General features: G+C 45.8%; 2 long non-coding RNA genes across 2 annotated transcripts; one reads left to right on the plus strand and one right to left on the minus strand.

The window, feature by feature from the left end:
- Window positions 1–4,542: 4,542 nt before the first annotated feature.
- Window positions 4,543–7,068, minus strand: AI847159 (expressed sequence AI847159). The gene is made up of 3 exons (NR_045264.1): window positions 6,849–7,068; window positions 6,605–6,654; window positions 4,543–5,278 (listed from the first exon to the last, which is right to left on the minus strand). It is a non-coding gene; the product is annotated as an expressed sequence AI847159 (long non-coding RNA).
- A 1,929-nt stretch (window positions 7,069–8,997) lies between these two features.
- Window positions 8,998–19,709, plus strand: Gm39932. The gene is made up of 2 exons (XR_866734.2): window positions 8,998–9,149; window positions 19,008–19,709. It is a non-coding gene; the product is annotated as a predicted gene, 39932 (long non-coding RNA).
- The last annotated feature ends 2,035 nt before the right edge of the window (window positions 19,710–21,744 follow it).

A 21,744-nucleotide genomic window follows, 5' to 3' on the forward strand; every position in this document is an offset into this window, starting at 1 on the left:
CCCCCATATGAATATGTATAAGCCTGCTTGCCAATTCCTGACCCTTTCTCTGTGCTCTCCTGCCTGCAGGTGATGAGAATCCTGCCCGGTTTTGTGTCCTGGCTGGGATTTTCAGCCTTGAACTTGAAGTTACCTACACAGCCACGGCTGGAATGCTGGCGCCAACTTTGCTGTCTTCATTTTCTCCGTTATATTCAGTGTAGGACCCCACTCCACAGGATGGTGCCTCTCACTTTCAGTGTGAGTCTATCGCGCTCTGTTAAACTTCCCTAGAAACACCCTCACAAACACACCCAGAGGTGTGATTCCATGCTGAGTTTAAATCTTATTTGCCAGTGAAGATGAACTGTCACACTTACTACTGAATAGGAAAGCACATGTATTAGAATTTCTATGCTGCAGTGAACTCCATGACCAAAATTTACTTAGGGGAGAAAGAGTTAATCTTATCTTACAACTGTCAGGTCACACTGCATCAGTAAGAGACCTCAGGGCAGGAGTCTGGAGACAGGAATGGAAGCAGAAGCCATGGAGGAATCCTGCCTCCTGCCTTGCTTCTCAGGCCTTCTTCCGCCTACTTTCTGATACACCTTAAGACCATCTGCCCAAGGGAGCACTCGCTCACGTCAACCTAGATGGAGGAATTTTTCTTAACTGGATTTCCCTTTTGCCAAATGACTACAGTTTGCCAAAACCAACCAGCACAAGTGAAAGAAGCAGGCCTAATAAAAATATAAACCCCTCTCCACCAAAAAAAAAAAAAAAAAAAAAAAAAAAAGATTCCGCAGTTGTATGATTCTGTGTGACACCTGAGCCAGACTTCGTGAAGGTTCCCCATCGACTAAGCATCTTGTCACGTGGCCTGCAGGCCTGGATCTGAAGCCTCACCCTAAAGCAGATACTAACAGCATAAGGAGAGGAGGTCCAGGTACTCCTTGGGAGATGACCGGATGCAGTCAGTGCTCCATCGGGTGCCTTGACTTAGAACATCCCAGCAGAGGGCAGTCTGAACTCAGGCACCACTTTCCCCAGTCACTGGTTAGCCAACAAGGCAGATGGGTACCTTGCCCCCTCACTGCCCATGGGAGCTTGAACGTGGTGCCCACTGCTGGCAGCAGCGTCACTAGAGAAACAGGACGCACAAGGACACTGTGTAAAAAGGTTGTTTTGAGTTCTCCCCAAGCCTGGCATCCCGCCACACTCCCCATCTAGGATCCTGGGTTAAAGGCTCCTCCCTGTGCCGGCTGCTCTCTATTCCCACTCACTTTCAGATTCTGTTTCTCTGAGGCATAGATTCTTAGAGTCTTGGAGGTGGAAGGTTGGTTGCAGTAAGTCTAGAAGTTGGCATGTCAAATAGCTTCAAGGGCAGGTGGGGAGCCTAACTGGTGAAGCTGTTTTAGGAAGATGATGGCAGCTATGTTGAAGGAGGGAGGTGAGCCTTGTGAAAAAACAGCTCAATTCTATTGTTTTTCTAACAAGAAATTTGGCTGGGGTGGAGGAGGGGGAAGAGGAGGAGGAGGAGGAGGAGGAGGAGGTAGCTTGAGGGATGGATCAATGGTTAAGAGTATTGGCTGCTTTCCCAGAGGACCCTGGTTTGGTTACCCAGAATCCACATGGTGGCTTACAACCATCTGTAACACCAGTCTCTGGGCATCTGATACCTTCTTCTGGCCCTCTGGAACACTAGGCACACACCAGGTACATAGACATACCTATAGGCAAAACACCTACAAAATTATTTTTTAAAATTGGGGAGGATTTTGGAGGAGTTGGGATGGGAAAGAATACGATCAAAATATATTGTATCAACAATTTTTATTTAAGAAAGAGAGAGGGGGGAGGAAGGAAGGAAGGAAGGGAGGGAGGGAGGGAGGGAGGGAGGAAGGAAGGAAAGAAAGAAAGAAAGAAAGAAAGAAAGAAAGAAAGAAAGAAAGAGAGAGAGAGAGAGAGAGAAAGATGACCATGGGTTGAGTTGCATCATTGGTGATCAATTACTTCCTGATTTAATAGAAGAGAAAGTTAAAGGTCCAGAGAGGAAGAGCTGCTGCCTACCCAAGGAGGGGTTCTATGCCCTCTCTTACTAGAACCTGGCATGTTAATGTCGTGGTACCCTGGAGGAAAAAGGTGAATATAAGCAGAAGTAGCTGGACATGGTTGAACTTTCAGATCTGTCAGGCTGGTGGCTGCTGATTAATCCGAGATTACCTCATTTCCTTCCTTAGCCAAAGACAGCTTGTTTGGAGAAAGCAGCCTCCCCTAGGGCCCAGGGCACTCCTTTTCCTCAGTGAGTCACAGCCTCTGAACCCACTGTGGACAGCCTGACTCCAAGGCAAGAGTCCTCCCACTCCCACTTTTTCCAATGGACACTCCTGTCAGAGGCACTCCACTCCTTCAGCCATCTCTCTATAACTTAAACTAACTTACTCAGACATATTATATTCGCCTTGAAATGGGATCTTATGGGTCCAGAGGATTGCCAGTCTTCAATTTTTTTTTCTTCAAAGATTTATTTATTGTATGTATATGAGTACACTGTAGCTGTACAGATGGTTGTGAGCTATCATGTGGTTGCTGGGAATTGAACTTCAGGACCTCCGCTCACTCTAGCCCTGCTTGCTCTGGCCCAAAGATTAATTTATTATTATATGTAAGTACACTGTAGCTGTCTTCAGACACACCAGCAGAGGGCGTCAGATCTCAATTATGAATGGTTGTGAGCCACCATGTGGTTGCTGGGATTTGAACTCAGGACCTTCGGAAGAGCAGTCAGTGCTCTTAACTGCTGAGCCATCTCTCCAGCCCCAGTCTTCAATTCTTAAAGTTCATGTTTTTAAAAAGGTATAGGCATTGCTTTAGCTGGGGTTCCTATAACTGTGAAGAAACACCGTGAACAAAAGCAACTTGGGAAGAAAGGGTTTGTTTCATTCTTAGTTCTCTAGAACAGCTCACATCAAAAGTGGGAAAGGGAGGCACGCATGCAGGGCAGGAACTTGGAGGCAGGGGCTGATGCATAAAGGGGTGCTGCTTGCAGGCTTGCTCATCATGGCTTGCTCAGCCAGCTTTCTTATGTAACACAGGACCCCCCCCCCACACACACACACACAATGGGCTGGGACCTCCCACATCAATCACTAGTTAAGAAAATTCCCCACGGGTATGCCTACAGCCCAATCTGGGATTAAAGGCGTGTGGGTATTTTCTTTATTGAGGTTCCTCCCTTTCGGTTGACTTTAGCTTGTGTCAAGTTGACGTGAAACTAGCCAGCACAGATGCAGAGCGTGGTTTTCCTGCAACGTGTGCAGGACTCCTGGACGCTGCATGAGCCTGAAAAGGTCTTACAAGTGGTTTTTAGGACGCCAGTGTACACTAGCATTGTGTCCTCCTCTAGGAGGATGAGCAAGGCAGAAGCTTGGTTGTGGATACTTCTTTGCCTCCTCAGTTGCAGGGACTAGGCTGTGGCTACGTAACCCCTCACAAGGCTACGTAGGTCTCTTTAGGTCTCTGGCCAGGATTTGAAATGAAGCTAGCCCTGGGAAGAATGTTATTTCCTTGTCACTATGACTAACTCCAGTGAGGATTAACACAAAACAAATCCCTTTGTCATGGGCTGTCGCTGGTCCTGATCCTCCCAGCCAGCAGACACCAGAGGAGGGGGGTGGCAGAGTGGGAGGACAAGGACTAGAAGGAGGAGGTGGTAGTTGTGGTGGTGAGGCAGTCGTGAAAGAAATTACCTCAAGAATACCCTCTAGGGGAAGAAGTAAGAACAGGTACCTATTTGTTCAAGAAAAAAGGAACAAAAATAGAAATTAAAAAAAAAAAAAAAAGCAGAGACTAATGAGCTTAGCTACCTGCTGTAGGGCATGGCAGAGACAGGACAGGAGGGATAAAGCAGATGGAGTGGGAACAGGACTTCTAGACAGAGCCTTTTGTTCTGACATGACATTTAGGAGCCACTGCAAAATTAAAACTGAGAGTAAAATTTGGAAGAATATGGAGAACCCTAAAATCAAATGAAAAACAGAAATAAACAAATTAAAAGATAATGCCCTTTGACCTCCATCTTGCCTCTTTATAGTTAAAGCAATCAAACTTTTATGACGCATGAAGCAATTAATTAAACAATTCATTTAATCTCTGTGATTTCCTTTAGTCATGGCTACTTTGACAAGGCCTGGGATGGGTGATTTAAAAGTGCTCTAGGCCTCTGTGGGAGATGCTCCTAATCTGGCAGAGACTTGATGCCTCAGGGTTGGGGAAATACCCTGGCGGGGTTGGGGCGGGGCAGGGGGGCCCTCTCAGAAGAGAAGGGTATGGGGGAGGGTCTCTGGGGGGGCACCAGGAAAGGGGCAGCATTTGGCATGTAAATAAATAAATAACAAAAACCAAAAACCATTGAAGCCAGGTTTTTCAATCAGGTTGATGTTAGAACTCAGCTCTGAGAGCCTATTGTATATTCAGCTCTGGGACAGGCACAGAGAGAGTTAAGTGTCCCCGGGTTCCAGGAGTCTATAAACTCAGAGACAAACATCACAAGGTCACACATAAGGAGAGGAGTGATTCCTTTTATTACCCATAAACATTTAAGTGCCATAAGGAGATTTTAGGCATTTTGAGTGTTCTTTGTGGATTGGCTTCCTAGAAGATAAGAAAACTGAGCTAATCCCTGTGGGTTGGATTCAGACAGGGAAAAAGATGAGGGGAAACAAAGAGCAGAACTCACTGAGAGCAGAGGGCGCTCGGGCAGGGATGAGGAGGGGTAGACAGTCCATGCAATGGAGGAGCTCATATATAACTTTCTGGTGACCTCTTAGAGTCCTCAGTCCCACAGGAGGAAGTTGTCCACAAGGGCTGGGGTAAAGGTATTGAATTTCTGATCCCAAATCTCAGTCCTTTGGTAGCTACATCTTGGTAATGGGTGTTTTGCCTTGCCGCTTTCCAATGACTGGCTCAGCAATTGCTGAGGAAAAGGCAGACAGACAGGGGACATTTTGTACGTAGAGTGGTCAACAGTCTTTTTGCATAAGGGAAAAGGAATACGCTCGCTCTTAAGGTCCTTTACACCCTCCCCCACCCCCGAGTCTGGGCGGAGATGCAGAAGTAGGTGTTGGGCCACTCCCTGTTTGCAAAGTAGGAAATGGAATGCTCCAACCTGCTGTGATTTTCTATAGTCAACCTGTCTGCAACCGCAGGAGTGTCAGGGGAAGGGCCAGGAGACAACACTTCTCCTTCGAATTCCTTCCAGCTGTGCTGAGGCTTGGTAGTGAGAATGTTGGTTTCTCTGAAAAACACAGACATATTATAAGACTTTTAATCCCAGGTGTGGGATATGCGGCTGACGATGACTTGCCTCCTGCTCTAAGAAGGGGCGTGGTTTTGCCAGCCGCAGATACTTTCTGTTATTGTATGAGATCTGGAATTCTGGCGACCTTTCAGAGGATGTATAAATGCTAGCACCCCAATCGACGGGGCTGACTGGCCAGTTGTTGGTTCAATGTTGGTTGTTGGTTGGTTGCTATTTGTTAAATAGTTGTGCACAAAGAAACAAGAAATGAGATATCCACCGGGCAGTGGTGGCGCACACCTTTGATTCCAGCACTCGGGAGGCAGAGGCAGGTGGATTTCTGAGTTTGAGGCCAGCCTGGTCTACAGAGTGAGTTCCAGGACAGCCAGGGCTATACAGAGAAACCCTGTCTCGGAAAAAAGAGAGAGAGAGAGAAAGAAGGAGAGAGAAAGGAAGAAAGAGAGAGAGAGAAAGGAAGAAAGAGAAAGATATCCTGACTGTGAAGATCAAACTTGCCCTAAGGAACTCAACAGCCCTAATCAGCAGGAATTATCCTAACAATATCATCGCCCCCTTTCCCCGCCATCCTTTTCTCTCTTCTATCTAATATTAAGGGGTTGAAAAAGTGGAGAAGGGTAAAGAAAAAAGCATCCACAAAATAGCCGAAAGGACAGGCTATAGGGCTCAGCAGGGAAACCCAGAGAACATGAGAAGAGAAAACCCCTGTGCTTTGTGAGGGGAGGCACAGCTGAGTCTGGTAACCAGACAGCAACACTGGCTCTAGCCAGACAGGAACATACAAGGAAAATCTAAATGTAGAAATTCCTATCGGACCATGGACTCATGTAGCATACATCTTAATCAGAATCAGTAATGAGGTAAGTCTAAAAAGGCCTTGAGGTAGAAACAAAGGCAACATCTGGCCTTCAAGTGGCTGTCCTCCACTGTTCCACCCCCCTTCCCTTAAAAAATATTATATATACACATATACATACATACATTAAATATAATATAAATACTCAATTATATATACATATTTATATTTATATATCCATATCTCCCACTTTTGTTCTTCTCATCCCTGTCTGTTCCCATCACTCTGGGTCCTTTCCCAGCATTCACACCAAGGTCTTGGTAGCAGCTCCAGCCATGGGGCTTGGGGCTGTGGCTTGGTATCCGTGCTTCATCAGAAGCATACCATTTCCCTTCCTTCCCTAGCCAATGTCAGAACCAGCCATCAGGCCTAAAGAAGGAGGTGGCTTCTCCCATGACACCCCTCAGACTGTGGTTTTTACATCCTGTGCTGGTGGCCTTTGTACTTACCCCATCCGGAGCTTTCCAGATGTGGTAGCCAACTTTTGTTTTTCTTTCTCCTAGAGCAAGACACAGCTCTGATAATATTTGTATACTATTTGAGGAATGGATATTTTCCTTTAAGTCAATATTTTCAAAACTTTTTAAACCCCCACCCACACAAAGAAATACATTTTATATTATGAACAGTTTACACACACATACACACACACACACACACGCCTTACCACAATTTTCAGGAAATAATACTCACATTGTTGAATGTGCTCTGGTATTTTCTTTCATTTCAGTTTTTTACAAGGCTTCCTGTGTGGGTTTGGAGATGCAGCTCGGCGGTAGAGCACTTGCTCAGCAAACATGAAACTCTAGCACCGACACCAAAAAGCACTTGTTGGGACCTTAAGATAGAAAGCTCTGTCCTAAAGAGCAGAGATACTCCGGTCACTGTTAAACTGAGAAAGCTTTGCATCCAAACCTGGTCAGATTAGGATTAAGCTATAATCAAATGAGGGCTCTGGCCAGTCCTGCTTTGCAGACTGTGAACTTGACCTTGTTGCCAAGGAAGGAGCCTCTCCAGGGTTAGCTGACAGTGGCGATGGCCTCATGGTCTGGATATAGGACCTGCTTGTGCTTTTTGTATTTTTCCTCTTTGGTTCCTTGTATTTTTTCCTTTTGTATTGTACCCTTTCGTCTTTTTCTTTTTCTCTTTCTTTCTTTCTTTCTTTCTTTCTTTCTTTCTTTCTTTCTTTCTTTCTTTCTTTTTTTTTCGGGACAGGGTTTTTCTGTATAGCCCTGTCTGTCCTGGAAATCACTTTGTAGACCAGGCTGGCCTCGAACTCAGAAATCCACCTGCCTCTGCCTCCCGAGTGCTGGGATTAAAGGCGTGTGCCACCACACCTGGCCCCTTTTCGTATTTTTCTAGGGAGACTTAGAGGGATCCAGCAGGCCATGGAAGGACAAAGCAGGCCACTGTCTCAGAATGACAGAAGCTGTCCTTGGCCAAGGAGTAGAGAGTTAACAGTGGGTTCATAGAGCTCAGGAATGCCTACAATAGCATGTTTAGATTTACTAATCTAAGAAATTAAGAAAACAAGCCTGGACTTTAGAGACGGGGCGGGGGGGGGGGGGGGGGCGGGGGGATACAAAGTGGCTCTTAGGCCTAGAGAGGCAGGAGGTGATTGGACATTCAACGGGAATAGTGGCAGGTGATAAGCAGTTGCCCCTCCTCCTGCCTAGCATAGCCTCACCTTGAGCAAGAGGTGAGAGGAATGCAGGGCTGGGGAAGATTATTCCAGTCTTCCATCCCAATATAGCAACATTCCAGCTATAAAACCTTTTAGTCAGTTAAAAATAACTTCATAAAACATAATTGATATATAAATCATGAAATTACACTGCAAAGTGTTGTCATGATTCTGTTTGTGTCCTGGTAACACTACCTACACATCTTGTACAGAGAAAGACCTTGCAGACATGGGGGTGGGGGAGCGGCTACTTTCTAGCCATTCCGATAGGGGGCACTCCACCTCCATGAGGAAAGCTGATAAGAACGATCCAACTATGATTTGGCCGAGGCTAACTTACCAGGGTCTTTGTTCTTTTAACTTTATCAAATACTTTCTAGGATAGCAGTGATCAGTCTGTCAAAGGGACAGCACTGGGCTGGAGAGATAACTGATCGCTCTTTCAGAGGACCTGAAGTCAGTTCCCAGCACCTACTCCGTAGCTAACAGTCCTCTGTAACTCCAGTTCCAGGGGAACCTGACACCCTCTTCTGGCCTCCTCCGACACAGTATACATATGCTACACAGACATACATGCAGGCAAACCCACACATTTTTTAAAAAAGATCTCAAGGGTGGGAGAACGAGGGGGAGGGAATTTAAACTTTTTGAGTCAGGGTCCAGGATGGTCTTGAACTATGAAACCTAGGACAACCTTGAATTTCTGCTCGTCCTGTCTGCACCTCCCAAAGGGCTAGGATTACCGGCCCACACCACTAAGCCCAGTTTATTTGATGCTGGAGATCAAACTTGAGGCTCTGAACAAGCTAAGCTAGCACTCTACTGAGTGAACTACATCCTCAACTCGGGAATTTCATCTTTATACTGAATTTGAGGGGCTGGTGAGACTGTTGTCCAGTTAGAGTACTTGCCTATTCCACTGACATGAAGACCTGGGTTCAGTAACAGGACACACATGCACATACAAGCACACACACTCGCACATGCATGCACAGCAACTCTGTAAATGAAACCAAAAACAAAAGCCTAACCATTTACCTAGTGCTGCTTTTTTTTTTTTTAATGTAGAGTAGTTATAACCCATCTGTAGTAGACTGTGTGCCTCAGAATTCCAGTGTTGAGTCTGACTCCAAATATGGTAGCATCAGGAGGCAGGCCTCTGAGTGGTGATCAGATAATAGAGTGAAACTTTCATGGGTCAATGCTCTCATAAGAAACTCCCAGAGAGCTCCCTCAGTCTTCTGCCATGAGGACAAGAAAGAGGATGGATTTCTGTAGGTCAAATGATGGGCCTTCAGGAGACATAACCTGTGAGTATTCTGATCTGGAATTTCCCAGCCTCCTCTGGGCAATACATTTCTGTTGCTTAGAGTCCACGGCGTACTGTCTTAGCAGTCTGCATAGATTAAGACACTAATGTGCTCATTGTTTGCCAAATATAGGAAGTGAGGATGGCCCATGTTCCCGTGAGCTTTCACTTTAGTGAGGGAGACTGGGATGACCTTAACCCGTGGAATAAACAGGTCCTGAGCGGAGACTAGAGCTCTCTGGCCCAGGATTCTTCCAGCTGAGGAGGAACCCGTGTCTTCTGAGACTTGAGTTCTCGTCTGTAGAATTCAGGTAGCTTCATTGTTGCTCAGGATTGGTACAAGGCAGGAACCAGAGGGTGGGCTGTGAAGCAGATAAGACTTCTGAGGAAGTTATTTTTTCCTAATTTTATGAATGGTGGCACTCAGTAGATAATTATGGGAAAACCCCCAAGAAATAAAATATAAAAATCTAAGCTTACCTTTTGCTAAATAACTGTGTACAGCTGCGCAGAAGGGAGTGGTGGGAAGGACAAGCCAGCCTGGGTACAGTCGATGCCCCCCCCCCCCCCCCCCCCGGCCATGAAGCAATGGAAAATAAAGCTGGTCTGGATGGAAGGCACAGTCGTGGAAAGCCAGCCCTGGCTAGACAAAGCCTTCTGGATTCTGTCCCATGGGCAATGGTAGAAAATCATGGCTTAATTGTGTGGGTTGGTTCCAGAGAAGTGTAGAGCCGGGGACAGAGCTGAAGATGTCATTAGATGAGCGGTTAGACCCACGGAGCAGACAGTGCAGTAAGGGCTGGAGAAACCAGAGTCTAGTCTCGGTGCCTGGTTTCCATTCGGTCTCGTCTTCTCCATCTGCTTTCTCCTCCTGCTCGCCTCCTCCTCCATCCCCACAGCCCACACCAGGCTCTCAATCCTCTACCACTTAAGTCAGTGTGTTGATGGCACTTAGCAAACGCTTAGGATGATCCAAATGTTGCCAGCATCAGGAGCTCAGGCGGGCTGCCTTTGAGTGGGTCATGAGCTGAGGAGAGGCAAGCCCACTCTTCTCTTTAGTGAGAAAGGCGGCTGGGAGTCTAGCTCACAGGAAGCCCGGGCCCTTGGCAGCGCCTGACGTCAGGTGCGGTGCAGCTGCTTTGGTGAGAAGAGAAGCTGACACCTCTGGGCTAGCTGAGGGCCGCTGCTTCCTCTGCTCGCTCTCAGGCTGAGGAAAACAGGTCATCTTGCACCCTGCCAGACACCAGTGCCTCTGGGGACCCAGCGGTAGTGAAGTATGGAATGGCTGCAGGCACCTCAGTAAGGAAGTAAAAGTGGTGATTCAGTCTAGTGGAGCTGAGTTGGCTCTGGCCATCCTGGGGCCTTCTGCCTTCCTTGCTACCCCATATCTTACTCTTCCTGACTCGTCCTGAGCTTGTGAATTCACCAATTCCTCAATGCCTGTGCTCTGACTCCAGGGCACAAAGGTGTCCACCTCAGTATTTTGCTGGGATATCTCTATAAGTGCATGAGAGAAGACAGCTGACCAACCAGACCCAGGGCTTGGCTAGGTGACACCTATGTTTTGAGTTAAACGTGCATAGAAGGACCAGACATAAGGATGACGGGTGGGAGGTCTTCATCACTAGGTCACATGCCACACAATGGACTGATGATGATTGTGGTAATGGCACTAGATGGCTGTAAGCCATGTAGTCTCCTAGCATCCAAATAATCCAGGACCGAGGCAGGAGTGGGTGTGGAAAGAGGCAGTAACCTGGGTAAAATCTCAGGATGTAGACTGCCCAGACGTGGAGTTCAGAGACTCAAAGAGCAGTAGGCTTGAAGCCTCAGAATACCTACCTGGGAGGGAATGCCCATCTGGTTATTCTCTCAGGGTGTGGCTCCGGAGACGGCTGCTATACAGTGGGACTTTTGGCTACTTTGTGAGTTCTTTTTTCTTTCGCTCTTCTTCTCCCCTATTCTTCTACCCCAGTAATCCCCTAACACTAGGTAGGAGAGAAAAAAAGGATAGAGGGGAAAGGGGGTGACGTTATCGTTAGACTACTCCCTGCAGTTTAGGGGCTTTAAGTTCCTTGGGGCAAATTTGATCTTCGTCTTCAGAATATCTAATTTTTTCTTGCAGTTGTTTCTTCTTTGTGCATGACTACTTAACAAACCACAGACAACCACCAAGCAGCCAATCAGCCCCTACTTGTGGGGCTCTGGCATGTATATATCCTCTGAAAAGTCCCCAAAATTCCAAATGTCATGCATTTGCAGAAACTATGTGCAGCTGCAAAAACACACTTCTGCTAGAACATGAGGCAAATCATAGTCAGCTGCTGTGGACAATCTGAAGCAGTCCTATGTCCCACACCTGGAATTAGAATGAAAACACATTCTTGTAATATTTGTGTTTTCTTAACGAATCCAGAATTCTCACTCCACTGCTGCTCTGAGTCACTGAGACTTTTGGGGTGACTGTGCTGCAGTTGTTGGAAGAGCTACATAGCTTGAATTCAAGTTGGTGGGGAAGAAGGTACAGGTTTAGTGGAAACGGGCCTAGTGATTTCAGTGCACACAGATTAGGTGAGATTCTACAAGGAGACTGAGGAGAGACAATGAGGGCTGGCAAAGGAGGCTGCTGTGGCCTCAGATAGGTAGAGAGTACACAGAAACCATTGGAGACTGTGTTAAAAAGGAGCCTCACTTGGGCTAGAGAGATAGCTCTGTGGGTAAAATGTGAGGACCTGAGTTCACTCCCCAGCACCGCGAGTGGGGAGTGGGGGGTGCATGATGGTATGTACATGCAATCCCAGCGCAGGGAAAGCAGAGATATGATCAGCATCTCCGGGGCTTCGCTGGCTAGCCTGCTTCAGGGAATCGGTGAGTTTCAGGCCTGTGTGTGCGCGCGCATGCACACAGACACACAGACAAGCACACACATACATACACATACATACACACACACACACACACTCGCATACTCACACACTCATACAGGGAACTCCATACTTAGGAAGTCTTATAAAAAGGCTGAAGTGTTTGGGCGTGGAAGGTGACATGGAGATGGAGAGGCAGGAAGCCAGTGGAGAGGCAGGAAGTCCAGTGGGTAGGAACTACTATCAGCGAACCTGTGGTACAAAGGTGTTACAGTCAGAGCACAGGCCACTGAGAGACGTTTAGAGGTGACATAGATGACAGTGAGAGTGAGTAGTCCTGGCCTTTTTCTGGGAACAAAGAAGACAATTAAGAGTGAGAGGAGCTAAGAGACACCTCCATCCCACTCCCATGCCCTGGTGTTACCCACTTTCACTTCCTGTCACCCTTGGGCATCTCACCCTGGGCCATCCAGACACTTTACTGGTCAGCAGTTCTAATGGTGCCCTGGGATTGTGGGGGTTGAGGGGGGGGCACCATTAGCTGGAGATGCTAATCTTGGAATTCACAACAATCTGCAGCTTCCTCATTCCCTTAGCCTGTGTCAAATCTGCTAGCCCCGGGTCCCTTAGGCGCTGGTCTTTATTCCTGCAGGCAGAGGAAGCCAGCAGGCAGCAGGATGGACCAAGAGCACTGAAAGTGTTCTTAGCTCAAGGCTGGGACCCTGAGCACCAACCAGATGCTACTCCTTTCTCCTTCTCCATTTATCTCCCCCTGTACCCCCATCCCAGGGCACCATTAGAACTGCTGGTGTGTCTGGATGGCCTGGGGTTAGATGCCCAAGGGTGACAGGAAGTGAAAGTGGGTAACCACCAGGAGGTGAGGGCAAGAGCTGGCTTCATCTTGAGCTATTCATTGGCAGCAAGATTCTTGAGCCAGCCTGAGTCTGTAACTACAGACTCAGAGTTGTTGGCAGCAAAACCTTGTCTCTTCAGAGTTTGGTTACCCACGCTGACCCCATAACAAGCGCCATGCCAACGGCAGGCTCTGTGGAGGTTGGGATGTCAACAAGCAAGGAGGTGAAGGCGAGGATGATCTCACTGAATAAGCAAACATACACCCCACATGGCTGGGGGAAGGAGGCTCTCATCAGCTGGCCTGTGGGAGGCTGTTTGGGAGAAGACAGGCTAGGAAGAGGGCCGGGTGAGGGAGAGGAAAAAAGAAAGCAACCTTGGTCTACAGAAGCAGGGGTAGTGAAAAGCAGGGAGAGACAGGCTTGTGAGAAAGGACAGGTCTAGGCTGGAAGGGGAAGGCACAGGGAAAGCTGCTTGGATGAGAATAATAATCAAAAGATTTCAATAAAACGGAGAGTTAGAGAGAGAGCCTGGCACTGGAAAGGGAGATGTGGGTGGCCGCATGTGATCTGAGAGAGACCTGAAAACACCCTTAGCCTTGACCTAGGTGTTTTCTTGTGTGTGTTGGGTAGGTGTCTAAGTTGCCACACTATTATATAATGAAAACATTCACACAGCCTATGACCCACCTAAAATAGTTACACAAGGACCGATAGACAGACAGACAGACAGACAGACACACACACACATACACACACTTTGTAGTAGACTATTATTATACAGATAATCCAAGAAAATAATCAGGAAGACTGCAAAGGAATAGTGGTAACAGAACAAAGAACAAGTTACATAATTCCATGGTATGAATTCATTTGGTTAAAAAATGAAAAACAAGCCAGGCATGGTGGCACATGCCTTTAATCCCAGCACTTGGGAGGCAGAGGCAGGTGGATTTCTGAGTTCGAGGCCAGCCTGGTCTACAGAGTGAGTTCCAGGACAGCCAGGGCTGCACAGAGAAACCCTGTCTCAAAAAACCAAAAAAACCCAAAAAACCAAAAAACCAAAAAAAAAAAAAAAAAAAAAAAAAAAGAAAAAAGAAAAAGAAAAGAAAAAAAAGAAAAACTATACATTATTAGAAAATATAAATATCAGCATGTGAGTGTGTGTGTGTGTGTGTGTGTGTGTGTGTAACTGTAGGTGGATACTTTGGAACATTGGACTCACCATCAGGATCTGTAGGACCAGAATCCTGGGTCTTACTCTCCTCTTACTTGGAGAGTAGAAGGTTGAGATTACTAGGAAGTGCCCTGTTAAGTGTGGCTGGTTTTGAGACTGTATTTTTTTAAAATATAAAATTTGGAGTTTCTCTTTCTTGCTATAAATAATTTTACTCATTGTCTGATAGGCTTTGTCCTTTGCCTTTTGTACTAGGGATTGAGTCTAGAGCTTTGTGCATGCTAGGTAAGTGCTCTGCCATTGAGCTATATCCCCTTCCCTCTTCTTTGAAAGTAAGCAATGTCTGTGTATGAGGAGGTCAGTAGGGTATCACCAGGTCTCCTGAAGTTAGAGTTACACACAGTTGTGAGCTGCCTGGTATGGGTGCTGGGAACTTATCTCAGGTCCTCTTTAAGAACAATATATGCTTCTGACCTCTGAGATATCTCTCCAATTCCCGCAATCCCCTTTGTAAATAAAGACAAGATCTCCTTATGTTGCCATGACTGCTCTTGAATAAACAATCTTCTACCCTCAGCCTCTCAGTATCTAGGATCACTTTGAGAACTAAACAGTCAAGGCATAAGTCTGATCTATCTATCTATCTATCTATCTATCTATCTATCTATCTATCTATCTATCTCCTGTGGGGACAATGGAATGCAGTAATCATAGTGAAGACCATCTTGGAAAATGATGTATTCTCATACTTTCCCTCCAGCCCTGGCCCTGTAGGTGGATACTTTGGAACATTGGACTCACCGCTAGGGTCTATAGGTCTAAAATCCTGGGTCTCACTCTCCTGTTTATTAAGTATGTGACTATGGGCCCTGGGATCCTCATTCTTCTATAAGATAGGGTGCTAACACTTTCTCTGCATACATTAAATATTAAACATAAACATACACAAAAGTTGTGAAGATGAAACAAACCAATGCTTTTGAAGGTATCTGGAACCCAGAAGATAAATTCTGAAGGTATATTTAAGTCTCTTGCAAATTATTGTTTTGAAAAGGCAAAGGAACTAGGTATGGTGGTGCACACTTTAAATCCTAGCACTCAGGAGGTAGAGACAGATGGATCTCTGTGAGTTTGAGGTCAGCCTGATCTACAAATCCAGTTCTAGGACAGCCAGGGCTGTTACACTGAGAAAAGCTGTCTTAAAAAAATCAAGAAGAAGAAGATGAAGAAGAGGAGGAGGGGGTGAAGGGGAGGGGGAAGAAAAAGGAATTGTATAGGGTGACATTTAAGAAGTTCAGTTCTGGGCTGGAGAGATGGCTCAGCGGTTAAGAGCACTGACTGCTCTTCCGAAGGTCCTGAGTTCAAATCCCAGCAACCACATGGTGGCTCACAACCATCCCTAATGAGATCTGGTGCCCTCCTCTGGTGTGTCTGAAGACAGTACTTACATGTAATAAATAAATAGATTATTAAAAAAAAAAAAAAAAAAAAAAAAGAAGTTCAGTTCTGCGTGGTGGTGCACGCCTTTAATCCCAGTACTCGGGAGGCAGAGGCAGGCGGATTTCTGAGTTTGAGGCCAGCCTGGTCTACAAAGGGAGTTCCAGGACAGCCAGGGCTATACAGAGAAACCCTGTCTCAAAAAAAAAACAAAACAAAACAAAACAAACAAACAAAAAAAGAAGTTCAGTTCTTTCAGTGGTGGGTATCACGTGGTAAAAGAGATAATCCAGAAATGTAAGCATCTATATACATACATACACACATATACTTACACACATTATAAATGAATGTATGTATTTTAAGACAGGGTCTTGTGGTGAAGGGTCCTTTTTTATTCCATTTTGACTCCACTCAGAAACTAGGCCATAAACCATTTGCTACCCATCCTAGGTATAAGGTACTTTGCTTTTGTAGTTGATCTGCCTGTCTGGGTTGCTGTGAGGGGAGAAGTTGCAGTCTCCAATTTGGTTTAGCACCTCATAATAAAACAGCCAGAGGCTAGGTAAAGCAGACTTTGTTCTATCTATGTAACTCTATGCTGAAGTCTTGGGAAGAGGGAGGGAGGAAGGCCTGTCTCTGCTCTTTGTTCTCAGCACTTGTATGACTTTCAGATTGTGTGATCACATGGTAAAAAGTTCACTAGGAGTTTGCACATAAATTCAGGTTATAACTTGACTAAGAAGTTTATAACAGACAATGTCTACATGCATATCCACTAGGAGTAATTACCTGACTAAACATTCATCATTTGTTACTAGCTTACAGGTTCATGGAGAGTAATAAACCGTAACTAAGTTGTTCTTGAAGTTTTGTATAGATAAACCCAGTCGATATTTTATTTCCTGTCCTTGTACCTGTGGTATATATTTCTAGCTCCTTCTTTATGGATTTTGGTTAATGGTTTTTATAATCCCTTGGAATGTGCTTTAGGTTTTAGAAGTCTGTTTGTTATCTCAGAAGCAATTAAGCAGCTCTGTTATAAAAGGGGCTCTTTGTCTGGGTCACCATTCTGAAGCAGTAGTGACTATAGCCTGATGGTTGTTTCTGAAGAATAAACACTCATTGTTCTTGCTATTATTTGAGTCTGGGATCTTCCTTCAGTGATTATCAAACCCTAACAATGCTTTTTTTTTTTTTTTTTTTTTTTTTTTTTAATGAGCTTAATTGTAGATTTATTGACATCTCAACCTTGTTTCTTTCTTGTGCTATTCTTCCCTTAGCTTTCAAAAGGGCCACCCTTCCTGAAGATCCACCCTGAGGGTAATCTGGTAATCCAGGTTTGATTCTGACAAATGCTGCAGCTTCCCAGAACTTTTGTCCAATAAGAATTTTGCTGTTTCATTCTATTTAAGTGAACTTCCTGAAGACCACACCTTCTGGGATTCAAATGCAAACATGCAAACATTTTCTAAGCTTCAAGGCAGGGTCTTATTACACAAGCTATCTTAACTTAGAATTTGTAGACTTTCCACCTCAGCTTCTTAAGTGCTAGAGCTACAGGTATGTACTACCAAACATGACTAAAATGAATATCTTTTAATTAATAGTTAAATTGCCTCCAAGAAAAATAGTCACTTTGGGGGGGTGGGGGTGGGAGACCCGAACATGATCTGAGAATAATGGAAGATCCAAACTACAGAATCATTTCATTCTAAAATATGTAAATGTGGTTGCTACAAAATATGAATGGCTGGGCAGGATGACACATGCACACAATCCTGGTATTTGGGAGGCAAAGGCAAGAGGATCACAAGTTCAAGGCCAGCCTGGACTAACAAGATAATGCTTCAAAAACAAACAAACAAACAAACAACAAATAAACAAATGGACCTGGGGGACATAGCTCAATTAGTAGTAGGTTTGCCTAGAATCCTTGCAGCTCTGAGATCAATTCCTAGCCCATCACTGGGTGCAGAGTGAGTTGAGTCTGAAGCCAGCCTGAGATTCATGAAACTTTGTCTCAAAACCTAAAATCTGGGGACACTCAAATCCAATCAGTTTGCAAATGAGTGCTTCCCAGATGCCAGACCCAGTGGCAAAGACTTTACTTGTAGCCTTGTAACAAAGCTATTATCTCCACTTTACAGACTACGAAGAGTAAGGCCCAGGGAGGTGAAGCAACTTGCCCGAAGTCACCGCAGGCAAAAGTGGCAAAGCTCCTAATTTCAGATAGTCTGTCTAATCTGGAAGCCCATATGGGAGTACAATAGCAGGAACTCAGGAAAATAGGGCTGAATATAGAAAAGCATGGTGGTTTTCAGTCTCTGACTGGAAAAGAACCTATAAACATACTGTTTCTACACTCACCAGTTAACAAGAACCATTATTCTTGTAGTTGCTTCCTCAGAGAATCCATGAGGAGCTTGTTGAGTGTTCTAGGGGCTGGGGCTGCTGCACAGTGGCTGAGTGCTCTCTTAGCATGCACAAGGCCCTTGGACTGATTCTCAACACTCCCCCTCCACAAATGCAGTCTGGTTCTGGAGGAGGTCTGGGGTGGGGACTTGGCAAGTTTCCTTGCTACAGATCTATGACCATACTTTGAGGAACAAGGCTATAGGCAAAGGAATTTCATGAATTCATTCTTTTTAATAGCTGAGTAGTACTCCATTGTGTAAATGTACCACATTTTCTGTATCCATTCCTCTGTTGAGGGGCATCTGGGTTCTTTCCAGCTTCTGGCTATTATAAAGATATATTTGTTATATATAAATACATGGTAGCTGTCTTCAGACACAGACCAGAAAAGGGCATCAGATCTCATTACAGATGGTTGTGAGCCACCATGTGGTTGCTGGGATTTGAACTCATGACCACTGGAAGAGCAGTCAGTGCTCTTAACTGCTGAGCCATCTTTCCAGACCAATACGTCTTAAAAGAAAACAACAACAACAACCTAGTAAAGCTATGATAAAATTTCCCTCACCCAGCCCCAAGACTGGCATTAATTTTCAACCCATTGGACTGTTGTTAGAAAACCCTCTTTAGGTGAAAGGGTCAAAGGGATAAGTGGTCCTGATTTGACTGGAGGGGATGCCAGTAAAATGGGTACCCTTCAGTGGTATGGTGGCCTGGGGGACAAGTGGCCTGGCATAATCTCTTATGTCCTAGAAGTGTTTGCTGAGTGAATGATAAGTCAGGGTCAATGATAAATCCCCGCACAAGTAGGGGAGGCATGTGGTCCAGGTCCAGAGGTGGCAGGCCTGGCAGGGGCAGAGTGGGCACAAGTGTAGGAGGTTGACTTCACTGGCTCTGCTGATGTGCTCATGGTTGGTATTTAAAGTGCAAGGAAGGAGTCTGTGTTTTGTAAGGACACAGGTTAGTCAACCTTGTGGATGGAGATCCGCAGCAGGCTATTTGGTGAATGATGGAAATGCTATGGGAAGCCATGCTGAGCCCAAAGCTGCCTCTCTCCTCCTGGATATGACTGTGTGGATGATTCATGTCTTGCCACCCCCTCATTTTCTCAGGCTAAAACCATATGTCCTGGGGCGTGGGGACAACGAGCAGACTCCATTACACGGGTTCCAGCAATCCTCTCACCTCGGTTGAAGAGCTGAGAAAACAGAACATTGGAGAAAAAGGGGGTCTTAGTATAAGTCTCCTCAAGCAAGACCTCTGAGGTCTGATCACTGAAGAAGAAGTGATCTGAGAATGGTGTGTGGTCCTGAGGTTGGCTCAAAGGGGAGCCAGAACATTTGGACCACTTCAGGATGTCAAAGACCTGTGCTCCCTTCCCACTGTCTGGATCCTTGGCCACATCACACCCACGTGTGTGAAGACAAGCCAAAGGGAGCAACCACAGGATGAGTCGTCAGGAAGGAAGCACATGAAGTCTGGAGTGGGTGGGGGCCAACTCCTGTGGTGACAGTGACATGGACCACTACTTTCCCACTACTACTGGACCAACAAAGTGCAACTGTTCATGCTTCAGGATGCTGGCCTGAGATCCACCTCAACTCTGCTCTTCACATCAGAGATTGGGTGGCTGGGTATTTCAAAGCACTCTACCTGTGTTTCAGGTTCCAAGTTCCCTGGGATCTAAGGTGGAGTCACGTAGACACTGATGGTCTGGTTGTCTGGTCTGTGTGATGGGGCTTAGGGAGATGTGAATTTGTCTGGAGATGGAGAGGTGAACAGCATCCAAAACAGATGGAGAAGTGATGACATCAGGCTCCTTTCTTGAATTATTATTTTTCTTGATGGTATTTTAATTAATTTATTTATTTAGAACCAGGGGCTTGCTGTGTAGTCCAGACTGGCCTATAGAACTCATGATTTTCCTATTTCTGCGTCCCAAGTGAGTACTGGTGGTTCTGTCTGCCAGTCTGTCTCTGTGTGTGTCTGTGTCTGTGTCTGTGTCTAGGCCAGAGGGAGACATTAACTGGTTTCCTCTGTTGCCTTCTACCTTACTAGCTTGGGGAGGGTCTTTCATTTCATTGGAAGTTTGCTGTTTAGGTTAGGTTAGTTGACCATGGAACTCTAGGGATCCCTCTCTGTCCCCTGCTCCCTCAGTGATACTGTTATAGACACACGTGGTCCATGCCTAGTGTTTTACATGGGCGCTGGGGATTCAAACTCAGGTCCTCTGCTTTGTATAGCAAGTGCCCTTAGCCACTAAGCCATTGCCCCAGCCCCACAGCAAGTTTTCACCTTGCAAGACAGGTTTTCTTTTCCAGGAAGACTGAAAGAGAACAGGGTTTTCAGCAACTCCAAGGCAAGGTCAAGGCACAACTTTATTCTAGAGTGAGCATGCGCCACTGGTTTCCTGCCTCTTCTTACTCTAGGACCACTGGGGCCAATCTTGGAGATAGCTCTTTCCTGTTCCAATAAGGCTTGAGAAAGCTTGAAATACGGGCTGTAAATGAAAGAGCCTAGTAGAAGAGAGATAAATGCATCAAGTGGAAATAAGAGTTAGCAGCCAAATCTACCTGACTTGCCTCTGGGCTTCCTGGCATTCTGGGGATAAAGTACTTCATGCTCTGTGCCTTAGTTCCTATGTAAAATAAGATGAAAGTCCTTACAGTGTTTTACATGGCACATGTGCACAGGACAGGAAACAGAGCGAGCCCGGCACAAAGTAAGCATGCAGGCACACTGCAGGTTTTATAATTCTCCCACTTATCTGGGGAAAGACACATGTGGCCAGGCCTGATGGTTTACATGGGGAAAGGGAAAGGACTGTAAAGCTAGTTCTTCCTGAAGGAGTACCTTCTCTTCCAGAGATGTTCTCTTCCTCTGTTCCCTTCATGTCCTCTGGGTAGCCTTGGCAACTGCCCTTGCCTCTGGCTGCACAGTGAGTGTTCCCATGTCCCCTTGGGTTTCCTCTCTTCCCAACAGTCTTTTTCCAGGATGTACATTCATGTGTACTGAATGGTAGCTGCAGATGCATTTCCTTGACTATTAAGTCTCCCTGAGCTCAGAATAACCACGTGTGGTATTGTTTCCTTTTTGTTTGCAATTCTGTAGCCTTGGAAGGTCTTGGTGCACACAGCCTAGCTTTGTGTACTGCTGTGCCAGACAGGCTGTTTTGCTCTGCCCTCTGGAGGTCAAAGTAGGTGGGGTGGGGGTGGGGGTCCCAGACTCATGGCTTTGTGACAGTGACTAACTTATAAAGATACTGTGGGCAGGGTGTTGAAGTTTGGCTTAGCAATAGAGTGCTTGCCTAGCTATGGAAGTCCTGGGTTCTATCCCAGGTACTGCAAATAAGTAAATGTGGTTAAGAGCTCATACTGTTCTTAGAGGACCTGAGTTTGATTCCTAGCACCTATATTGGGCAGCTCACAACTGCCTGTGACTTCAGTTCTAAGAGTATTCGGTGCCTCTAGACACCACAGGCATTCAAGAGCACATATCCACCCACATATACATATTTAAAGATAAAAAGAAATATTAAAAAAAAAAAAACGGACACTCACACTCCATGTATCTCATTGTTGCCACTACCCCTCTGGCAGCAGCCGATTTGCTTGGTCACTCTTCTGCAGCAAGAAGTTTAAAACAACTTGGTCTTGGTGGCTGGAGAAAGGAAGGCGGTGTGGGGGCTCTGCTCTCAGCTAGTTGTTGAATAAAGAAAACCAGTGTTTGGATATGCTAGTACCCTTAGGGGAGCCTTACACGGCCTGATCATTTACTCCTTCCAACAGCCCTGTGAAACGGGGACTCTCCATCTTTTCTCTTTAGAGCTGAGGTAACCAGGTGGAGGAT

The sequence above is a fragment of the Mus musculus genome, chromosome 2 (assembly GCF_000001635.26).
Source record: "Mus musculus strain C57BL/6J chromosome 2, GRCm38.p6 C57BL/6J".
Lineage (NCBI taxonomy): Eukaryota > Metazoa > Chordata > Mammalia > Rodentia > Muridae > Mus > Mus musculus.